We start from the raw sequence: 11895 nt of genomic DNA on the forward strand, positions 1-11895 counted from the left end.
CAACAAAATATAAATATGTCGAGACTAAGCTGGAGAGAAATGCCATCGGTCGATGATGATGGTGTAATTTTTAAAAAGTATTTAAACAAAATCATATTTACCGAAGCATCTTTTATTCATTTATATAGAGCGTAAAACGTTTCCAATCTCCCACAATAAATACATATATAGCTAAGCCCATTTTTTCTCTGACTTTTGGAGCTGAGTTCTTAAAAAAAGGGGCGGGTGTCAGTTACACAGATTTACCAGACAGAGAAGGCTGTGTGAAGCTGCACGCTTAACTTGGGTTCAAGAAGCCTGCCAAAGGAGCAAGGAACCAAGAACTCGTAGAAATTACAATCACAGAGGGTCGTACGTCCAATGATGATCATTTAGAAAGAAAGAAATCGTAGATGCAAGTACAATACACACAGACTGGTGCATTTAGTTATGGCTCCCACTCTAAACCGCTTTAATTGCTTAGTGGCTATCGTGTTGGGCTGCCAAGCATGAGGTCGCGGGATCGAATATTGGCCACTACAGCAGCATTTTAATGTGGCCGAAATGTTAAAGCACCAGTGTACATAGATGTAGTGCACGTTGAACAACCCTAGATGGTCCAAATGTCCAGTCTCCCACTACGGTGTGCCTCATAATCAGACCGTGGTTTCGACCTGTAAAACCCTATAATTGTTTTTAACGGCTCCCACCGGTGTGAAGTTGGTGAGCTTCAGCGGTCTACTAAGTGGGCTCGTAAAAGAACACTTCTTGGTCGGTCGCCTCCAAAGATGACGACGCTCTGCTCTTCTTGGTAGAGCATATATTTGCAAGACTACTTTGATCAAGCTAGGCATGAGCGATGTCTCAATATGCCCTCGATGTAGAGTTAGGGTAGAGTTAGGTAGAGTGTAGAGGGCGACACACACCTGGCACCGGCTAGAGTTTCTTATATACTGTCCTCGGTGGGCCAATGCCACGGGTTCAGGCCTGCGTACTTCACTCTCGCGCTGTGACAAGTCGAACTTCTCCTCGTCGCACCAGTTTAAGGCTGGTCAACCAAGAACACAGGTTCTAGGGAAGGTGCTTTGTACAAGGCACTCTATGCTCGCTCGGATTGGGCACACAGTCACCCGTTGCCCGACGCCTTTCCACGTAGAAGTCTCGTGGTCTTTTGCTACCTAAACCCTCTGTAGGTGCGCACCGACTGACTGCACACGTAGTGTGCCTTGCACCCTCTCACACACCCCATGAACGAGGCGGCAAGGCCGGGCCAAATTCCAAAGCCGGCTTATCAGCTTCCGACAATAACCCCACGAAAGCACGTACAAACAATGAGAGGCCTTCTGGTGCGTCAGCGAACGCCAGTCGTATCGCAAAGACCTAGTCATAGGCTGCAGTTGTCTAAACTCAACAAAATATATTCTTCAAATGAGGTGGTTAAGTACACAAGTGTTCACTTACGCTAGGCGCATCACAATGTATTCAGATGGGTGTTACCAAAACTCTTCAAAACAATAACCAGATGCACTAAGAATTTAACACGTACAGTAAAGAAAGGATAGGAATAGCAAGTGTCCACTCGTATTCACCTGTGCTGGTGTTGAGCGAGACATCCTCGAAGTAACTAGGGGCAAATCTCGAAGAATGCTTCCGGAAATGCAGAAGCCCGAGGAACTAGTCGGCTAGTTTGTCGGGGAATCTGCTTCTGCAGATGGTCGGTCTACGCGTCGCGTCTCTTCACCGGATCGGTATAATTGCTCCGACTTTGTGACGGAGTCGTGCTCGCACAAGAAGAAGAAAGCCTGGGAATCTTCTAAACATCTCTCGAGTTTTAGGCCGCGCCCATTGAAAAGTCTTCGAGGAGGGAGTCGACTCATCCGTTCGCATACGCACGGGCTGTCGCCCTCCTCTCGCTCTGGTCGCCATGTGTCTATTTCTGAGAGGATGTTTCGGCGCGTGCTCTCTCACTTTCTCTTTCGAGACCATAAACTTCGCGTATCTTGTAGAAGAAGCTTCTAGGTCCTGTTGATCGGGTCGGTTGTCTGGGGTAAAGCTCCTTGAGCTTCGTATAGTAGCGACACTTTCCTCCTCCACCTTCACTTCTCCTCGTTTTTCCTCTACACCACCTACACCGCTCGAGCGTAGCCGACCACCTTTCCCAGAGTGAATGAAATGATAGCAAGGTGGTACGCTTTGGCGTTCGCGTTCGCTTTCAAGCTGCGAGTAACTTCGTGTACAACATAGAATTTCAATACGCAGCGTTATAGAAATTCAGTGACGGCCGCTGTTTTTCCTGTATGGATAATTATTTTTTCATAAAAGTATCTGAACGAGCGCTAACGCTGTGCCATGACGACTTCAAATGTATCGCGTGCGCTACAATTAGGTGCGCAACACTTGTCAAGTGGGCGTCGCCAGAGACTGTTGCCAATTGTTGTAAATAACACATTTAGGATCGAATGCCAACATCCTGACCTCAAGCAAGCCCTCAATAGCCTAAATAATACGCGCCGTCCTTACCATGTGAATTCGCGGCGCGTATCAGCTATGACGTACAAAGGCTGACAGAGGGCATGAGCGATCGCGGCTCTGAAGGTTCGAAAGAGTATAACAAGCTAGAGTGCCGCCAACGCGCTTGCTTGCCAATCATCTAAGCACGCGCAAAGGCTCATAGAGGGGCGCTGGTGCTACAGTGAAAGCTCGTTAATTCGAACTTCAATAATTCGAATTTATGGATAATTTGAACTGTACGATTTGGTCCGGCCAAGCTCCACAGAAGTCTATGTATAAAAAAGTCCGTTAATTCGAACGCGAGAAGGTTCCCTCACGGATAATTCGAACTACGCTCGCCTGGCACATAGCCAGAGAAACGCGTCTACTGCCTACACACAAGGCTGTATTGCCTCCGAAACGGAGAGAACGGCGAGAGAAGGCAAAATCGGAAAAAAATCTAACCGACGCGGGGTCAGCCAGAAGGCAGCGGCGGCTGCCGTCTCTCCGTTCTACGTAACCTCCGAGACTTCTTGCCCGGTGCGAATCTCAGAGGCTTTGCAAATCTTCTACAGCTGCTAATGTTGTGCGGAGATGGCACGGCAAGCTGCAAAACACAGCGAATCAAGTACGTCGCAGCTGCGCTTGCCATCAAGAGCCAACGAATCAGGGCCTTCGCCACCTTCACATGTTCAGCGTCTTTGTCTCGGCAGTCTTCATCGGTTGTGCACGTCTGTTTTCAGCTTAGGAGGTATCGGCCATCGCGATTCATTGTGTTGGTGTTAAGCCTCGGCTAAAGTTCGTTTCGGTGGACATCGGTAGTGTGGCACAGTCGAACCCAGAGCTTCGACTTCAAGATGGCGTGTGCCCGCGGCACACGCCATCTTTTTCTGACACGCCAAATTTCTGACATGCCCTACTGCTTCCAAATCGCAGTGTACTGTTGCTCTCCTTCACTTTCGTTAGTTCGAACTTTCGTTAATTCGAACTGAAGCGGCTTCCCCTTGCGGTTCGAATTAACGAGCTTTTACTGTATATATATATATATATATATAACCGATTGGACGACTGGGCTAGTTGCATTACTTGCATCTTGTACCAGTAAACGCGCACAAAGACGAGAACGAAGAGAATGGACAGGACGAGGTGCTTACATAGTCATAGTCATACATAGTCATATTTGCAGGCACTTTCTTGTGTATTAAATTTTCACAAAAAGCAGTGTGCTGCAGCTAAGTCAGCTCTTTGTAGACTGCAAAGTGCCAATATCTATTCAAACAGCATGTAAAGTTACTAGAAGTATGCAAGATTAGTAGGCAGGCAGACAGGCCTGCCTACTAATCTTGCATACTTCTCACGCTATCGTGAAAAAAAAATTAGAATATACTTCATAAACTTTTTCTCACAATAGCATGACATTAACCTTATGCACTTATAATTGTCCTATACTAACGACTATTCAAGATATGCAGAATGCTGATATCTACTTGAAATTGCAATCTGTAAAATTATTTAATGTGGCCTAATATTTTTTGCATAGTTCCAGTAATTGTACAAGCCGTTTCGATAGGTGTCATCACTTTGCAGTATATAACTAGCTAAATAAGATACAGCATGAAGCTATTTCTGAAAATTTTATACACAGGAAAGTGCCCACAAGAAAATTTTGCCACTGTGTAGGACCATAACTAAAGAACAGCAGCTACACAAAAATCAATGACAATTCAAATCTAATAAGACACTTTATGAATGACAGTATATTCAAATCTCTAGTACAAATATATAAAAAAGTTGTTTTGAGGAGTATTTCCCCTTAATAAGTGGGTGTCAGTGTTTTCTACCGAAGTGTTAGAAAATGCCTTCAGGCATACCATGGGGAGCTTCATAAATAGCACACGCACGCATCTGCCTAAAAAGCTCCACGCCCTGCTTGCATTCTTTAGTCATTTTTGCATTCTGTTGTATGTCACCATTTGCATCCCTTAACATTGAGTGCGCAAAACCAAAAACAACCTAATACCGTATTTACTCGCGTAATGATCGCACTCGCGCAATGATTCCACCCCTAAATTCTGATGTCAAAATTCAATTTTTTTCTTTCCCGTGTAAGATTGCACCCCAAACTTGCCGCAGCGATATGTCATGTGCCAAGTCTAGCTAATAATGATCGCGCTTACCATCTGTCAACTGCTATGCGAACAACTCTTCAAGACAAACCAAGCAGTCTGCACGCACCAAACATTCTTAAGCAGATGCCCCATTTCATTCCTTCCATCACTTTCCGCACTTACATGACAAAAAAAAAGCTACAACCAAACTTGCCTTTATTATGTGTAGGCTTTGTAATGGTTGTGGTCAACAAAAGCAACAAAAAGGCGTCTTTCGTTTCTTCTCGTCTGCACTTGTGGGCACGCAAGAAATCGCGAGTGGCAATGATAGCAGCCACGTTTACAGTGATACGTTAGAAGTGTACCCTATTCATTCGCCGACGTTTGTAACGCAGCTAAGATATTCGCCCACCGTTACCGGAAACGTGCCATATTAGGATAGTGGTGAAGACAAATGCCGCAGTTTCCGCAGCATGCCCGCCATGTGTTCCTATGTCACAGGCAGCTAAGCGCGCCCATCTGTTTCTGTCCCCTCAAAGTGGACATGGCTATGTTATTGCCGCAAACTTGCCGATATTATTCATTACTGATACGGAAGAAACTGTTTGAATGCACGTAATGTACTCACGAAAAGAAAAAAAAATCGTGTTCGGCGCGTTCGGCTTGCTCTGCCGGCCACCATGTTTTTTTTTTTTTTGGTGTCCCGCATTACATACAGAGGCAGCCACCTCTTTGTTGACCTGCTGTCATCCCGTAGGAAATGCCAGAATATATATTTTTTTTCTTTTTGTGGGAAATTTACCCAGCGAAATGATCGCACCTCTGAATTTGAGTCAATTTTTTTTACAATAAAGTGCGATCATTATGCGAGTAAATACGGTAACACACTGAATTTTTAGCCTGTAAAGGGGTTGTATACAAATGGGGGCAGCCAACTCTAGTGTGACAATAAACAAATATTTGTTCTCACAATAATGAAACCAGTCATAAAATATATCCTACAAATTTGGAAATGAATGCCCAAAGAACCTTGCTGATTGTCACATTAATTTCCTAAACAAGATCTTTTGATGTTTATAATTCCTAGTTTAATTCACTTTCTCTAGTAAATGGGCTCTGACCTAGACTATTCAGTGTAGGAGACTAACCCAGACCTGGAAGCCAATATTTAAATCTGAAATAAAGTCATTCATCCCACGACCACGTCACTGCTATGTCATCAGAAGCGTGCATCCATGGACATATAGTCTGTAAAATAATTTTTACATGATCTGTACTGTTCCTCTTGCACTAATAAATTAGGAAATGCATTTGCTATTTAAAGCATTGCTGTAAACCTTTGTATTTGAGAAATGCAATACTCAAAAGTGTAACACAACCAATGTGTACATGAAACCTACGATGCCTTTGACATTCGTCAGTGTGACAAATAGGCACTGAGAAATGCCAAGGGCATCATAGCTTTCTTGTTTCAAACCTTGTATGCGAGTATATTACTGGTATCTTTGCAGAGAAGGGAAGTCACATTATTATCAGACTTATAAGGGGAACTAATGTTTCTCTAGTTTAATATTTTCTTTTTGTGCTCCTATATTCTTTACTTTTCCAAAAATAATGGGTGTTTGAAATAAGTACTCTATATTGCTCTTAAATTTTTCCTGCACCAGAGCCCACGTTGGGTTACATTTCTTGAACACTTTGCAGTGCTGTAGATTATCAAAAGGAAGAAAAAAATGCCGTAAGTTTGCATTTTAGCCTTCTGTATAACAAGAAGTATGAACCTATCAATTACATAGACAAGTACAAAAGAACTATGAAAAACTGTGCATAAAGACAGACATAAATTATAATAGCAGGAATCGATGGCGAGAATTCTAATAGAAAGGAACCATTAAAACTAGGCACTAAAGACACATGTTAATTATAATAACACAAATATTTGCTAAGGATTTGAAGAGACAAAAAGAATGTCTTTTCAAATCACTCCACCCCAACATTCATCCATGGTTCGATGAGTGACCACAGCTGGTGATGCGGTTTGGATAGGTGGAAGCTGAGTGCAGCTGTCAAATAGGTGGAACATGTTGAGGGTCACCAAAGGTTGCACGCTGGTTGCACAGCAGGTTGCCTCGATCTCCGGACTCACTCGACATCATGCGTTGACCCTGGTTATACGTCGTTTGCAAGCGGCCTGGCCCAAGTGTGTGGCACGGCTTGGGTAAAATTTCGAGGCAACCTGAAAAACACAGATCCATATCTATAAGCAACAAAATATTCTCCATCATAGGGCAAACCTGAAGTTTACCATCGGCACATAGCAGATAATGAAAAGAGACACAGGTCACCAGACTTGAGGTATACAGATGTGCAAAAGTATAAATGAATGTGAAGAGCTGCTTATAAGACGGAATGTTTCATTGCGTCTTTTGTAGATCAATAATAGTATCTTAACATAAAGTCAACTGTACTGGGCCCTCCCTAAAAAAATTCAAATGATGGGGTTTTACGTGCCAAAACCACTTTCTGATTATGAGGCACGCCGTAGTGGAGGACACCGGAAAGTTCAACCCCCTGAGGTTCTTTAATGTGCACCTTAATCTAAGTACATGGGTGTTTTCGCATTTCGCCCCCCTCGAAATGCGGCCGCCGTGGCCGGGGTTAAGTCCTGCGACCTCGTGCTCAACACCATAGCCACTGAGCAACCACGGCGGGTATGGCCCTCCCTATTTCTTTAAGTAGGCTATTTCATGCGAGCTGTCCCGACCTGGCACACGACCACTTGAAATTTCTTTTCGAAAAACTGGAGGCCCTTCAATATAGGACAAATGTTAATTTCAAGAAATACTTGTGTAACGCACCAAACTATGCATCATAAAAGGCATAGCCAAAAAATTTGTTCCTTCGTTAAGGGGGCCAAATTTTTCAGGACAATAAAGAGAGGCCTTACACCAAAAATTGAACTGCTTATTGGCCACTGCTCAGTTTATTATGGGTAATTAAAAATGGACAAAATGGCCTATTAACTTTATTTTCATAGAACTCGCTTACAGCAAAAGCTGCAAATTTATGTAATCCACATATTTAGGACTTGTGCTGCATGCAAAAACTGGTTTCAGGAAGATAAATTATGCAGCAGTGCACAGAGATGAGGATGAACTAGCAAAAAAAGTCGGTTTTGGTGTAAGTTTATCGGCATACTTACTGTTGAGGCAGTCCTAGTAAATTTATGCCTAATAACATGTATGAAAGTACACTGTATTGTTTTTAAATTGCTAAAGCTTTATCAAAGCAGTTTTGTGTCAAGCAAGAAAAAGAATTGTACAAGTGGTCTCCTACTAGTTTCAAAATTTGCATCGCATTTCGTCTAATCCACATAGCCTCTTGGCGGCTAAGGCAAAATGGATGGACTTGAGCATTCCTGCACCGATCGCAGGGAGTCTAAACTGCTTCGAAGTTAATTCTTTCATTGCTGAGTGGCTACAAGCCACTTCACTCAAAAATTTGCCACTTAATTACATGTATTTACCTCGATCTTTCTGTCAGCTTCCAGCCTGCTTGGCATCATCACGAAGGCTGCCAACTCCCTAGTGGACGTAGTCAGGACACGGTGGTGGCAGGACGCAGTGGCAGGAGCCGCCAAAGGCTTCGAACTCCCTAGTGAACATAGTGAGGACACGGTGGTCGTAGGATGCAGGGGCGGGAGCCACCAGAGTGTACCTGCAGCAAATTTGCACAAACGCTCTTAGTCCTACCATGTCACAGTTTACAAGAAAAATTCAGCTGTCTGTGTAACATGGATACCAATACAAATAAATGTAAACAGTTAGGTCCTACAACACAACTAGAACATCGACAAAGAAGAAATGGTACTTATGTTTATGAAAATCCAACCAATGAAAAAAAAAAAAATGTGCATCCGATTTGTGCGTGGAAGCTCAATGGTAACCTGAGCACATACCATCAAGTGATTTGCTAGTCAACTGCAAGCCTCTTAAAATGTTATTGTATATTTTTTACATGCACTATGTTAAGCTGCATTAAAACAAGTTCAATATCTCTGAATATAAGTAAATCATGAAGCAATTCAATTAATGAATTCCAGTGGTCATTAATGCAACAAAGTGCAAGCTCTGAATGAAGCTGGCCAAACTGGATAGTGACAAATAACAATGTGGTTCTCTACATCTTGTTTTTCTGGCTTTCGCTGTAGCATTAAAATACACAAGAAATTTCACATGCCTGACATTTAAACCCTGCAAATTTCTATTCCATAATGCATAATACTTCAGCAAGAGCACTAATGCTGTCTTTTAATCGCAAATAGTGATAGAACAAGAAATTTTACTGCAGCCAATGTTTGGCAAGAAAACTTATCTCCTTCTCTTTGTCGAAACATTGGCTCCAGCGATGCTCCTTGTTCTACAGCTCTTATCATTTCAAGTCTCTGTCTTCCTGTGAACCTCTGTACTTTCAATGTTGTATCAATTAAATTGTAATAACGGAGAATTAGTAAATGTAGCTGATGAAGAATTTGTGCTTGTTGGTAGATAATGACAGAGTAACTGCGCAACATAGAGATACGGACAAAGGAGGCTTATGTGTGTCGTCTCCTACAGCCATGTTTCTCTCTTTTGGACGATTACTCTATTTAGATGTAAAAGTATTACCCTTTGCACAATAATGCTGAAATGAAAAAGGCCAGGAAAGTGTACACAAAAATTAAAACAAATAGCATCATATGCTAATGAGATATGCAAAAGTGCCTGCTACGATCTGTCTCACCCATAACGTGCTGCATAAGATGGCGTCTTCTTCTGGATGTTGCCATTTCTTGAATACCTAAAATAAAGTACATTTCAAAATTACAAAGATACACAGAACAACAGCAGTAGCAAAGGAGACAATGCATTGTTTAGTAAAAGAAAGTAAACTAATCTCTGATACACCGCAGACGAAATTTCCTTTATTAAATTAGTAGAAGAATACACCACACCTCATTTCATTCAATGATGTGAGCGTTTCTTGGTACAAGAAAAAAAGGTATTTCTGCATGAAAACAGTAAAATAATCATAGCATTCTACTTTTACAAAATACGCTACAGTGACAAAGCCAACTACGCCTGTATATACTTAAAATTGTTATATGCACCTTACAATAGCCAAGACAGGATAAACTTGGGTTCATGTGAAGCTCACCGGGAGATACAACTTTGCAATCAACTCATTTCTGCTTGCCAAATATCTGCACTAACATAAGACTACAAATAAAAAGACCCTCTTTTTCATAAAACACCGGACTCAAAATAGAAAATCCAGTAGGAATAGCACAAATTCTCTACACAACACAGCCAGGTTTTGTGCGCCTAGTAGGATTTACTATATAAAGGTTGCAGCAAATTCATGCTTTTAAATATATACAACCGTGAACATAAAGATGACATAAAAAATAATAGCATTATACATCGGCTTATACTGTAAGCCAATGTGTTTCCGACTTGGCGCCAAATGCACATTTAATTTGTTCTGTTTCAGCGCTTTTAAAGGGTTGTGTCTGTTCGCTCGTGCATGCAGCCGCGTTACTGCTACGAAAATATCTGTGCTGCCACATCGCCTGACACTGCCATACAGCGTGGTAGCGCTTTTATTATTCGCGGTAATATACCTGAAGCGCTAGTAAATCTTCAGAATAGACTACTGTTTTTTCGACAACCTGTCTTCGCCAGCGAAAGTCACACTGGTCACACTACACTTCAAGTTACGCCGTACTTGGTATTCTACGGATTTTTCGATGCGACAGGCCACTCGTCATTGGAGTCGTTAAGAATGGTGTATATCTATGGCAGTACAGCTTTGCTATAATTTCAGATGCTCTCCTGAGGCTTCCGTCTGCCAGTAGTATTCCCGCATACATACGCTCACGCTTGCCTAAGAAACGTCTGTGAACTGCCAAGAGGAACGTGGCGCAAAATGTAGCCATGCCGGAAGGGGCGATTACGCGCCGTTTGTAAACTCGGAACAAAAGCTGATATGCTTACCTGAGAGGTTAAGAGAAATATGGCACAGGTCACTCTCCGCTGGTAGTCTTTCGTATGCATCTGGTCGTCTCTGCGTTGCGATCTCCCATATCACAAGGAAAATGCAGTGCAAAACGCAACACTTCCGGCGCTTGTGACGGTCCGGCGAGCTCGATGTCGGCAAAGACGAAATCGGCGACACGCCACTGCTGGCGGCAGTTGTCCTCGTCGCAATCACACAGCACGGACAGAAGTTCCCACCGTAACTTGCCGCAACGCCTGGTTGCAGTCGCCCCTAACGCAGCGCTTTCAGAACCACTCCATAGAATAAAGAACCACCACTCGACGACAACGTACTCGCGCGAGATGCAACACAACTGAAAAATGGCGTCATACTATTGACGGCTTCGGCTTTGGATCATTTGAATCCGCGCAACTAGTTTCGGTTTTCTTTCCTTGCCTTGAAACAAAAACTGTTTTGCTCACTGATAATTTTACGTCACGTAAGTAATGCTTACGAATGAAACAGCCGTGAATTTAACACGCGTCTTGAAATACCCGCTACGTTCACTTCGCAGAAGCAAAATTTGCTCGTCCGAGTGCGGTTACGTTTGAAATATGTATCGTTGGGCTGTCGGAGCGTGCTCGAAGTGGGAAGACGCGGCGTAATTGTTCTTAATTTGCTTAGCTATAACGGTGCGGCTGCCCTTGATATCTGTCGAGTGCAGTTTGCTCTGATGTAAGGTATAACTACAAAGCCGCCGACGTTACTGAATAATCAAGTGCACTTGAAGCTGCCAGAACTACGGTATTTTCTCCACAATTTCTTGCGACTGCGTTCCGCTGTCACCAAATGCGAGCGTAGTGTTTGACGGAGATTAAGCAACACATTGTCCCGAAATATCGTTCACCGCTATATCACGACGTGGAGAAGCAGCGTTGTTGGTCCTCAGTACAATTTTCTGTTTATTGCGAATTTTGCGATAGCAGTTATATGGGCACAACCATCGAAATATATCTGTCGGTTTTACCGCGAGCTTACGTATAAAGTCAAGTGCGATAAGATCCCATCCCGCGCCGTTGACTGTGCGCGTTAAAGGAAGTGTTCGAGGCTGAGCCGGGCTGGATGGGCGCCCCAAGTCAACTATCTAAGGAGGTCACGTGATAAAACGCGCGCAAGCCGGGAGAGGGAGGCGCTAGTTTAGCGCGCTTCTCCTCCTCTAGCCATTGCTCTAGCCCGGTCTTGCGCCACCCTCGCTGTGTTTTGGTGATAATTTCCGATGGATGCAAAGCTGGGAGTTGCG

General features: G+C 43.2%; 1 long non-coding RNA gene across 1 annotated transcript; it reads right to left on the reverse strand.

Moving 5' to 3' along the window:
• Positions 1-6574: 6574 nt before the first annotated feature.
• LOC139057932 (uncharacterized) lies at positions 6575-10950 on the reverse strand. The gene is made up of 4 exons (XR_011513103.1): positions 10613-10950; positions 9360-9416; positions 8104-8294; positions 6575-6813 (listed from the first exon to the last, which is right to left on the reverse strand). It is a non-coding gene; the product is annotated as an uncharacterized lncRNA (long non-coding RNA).
• Positions 10951-11895: the final 945 nt, after the last annotated feature.

The sequence above is a fragment of the Dermacentor albipictus genome, chromosome 3, assembly GCF_038994185.2.
Source record: "Dermacentor albipictus isolate Rhodes 1998 colony chromosome 3, USDA_Dalb.pri_finalv2, whole genome shotgun sequence".
In the NCBI taxonomy this organism is placed as follows: Eukaryota; Metazoa; Arthropoda; class Arachnida; order Ixodida; family Ixodidae; genus Dermacentor; species Dermacentor albipictus.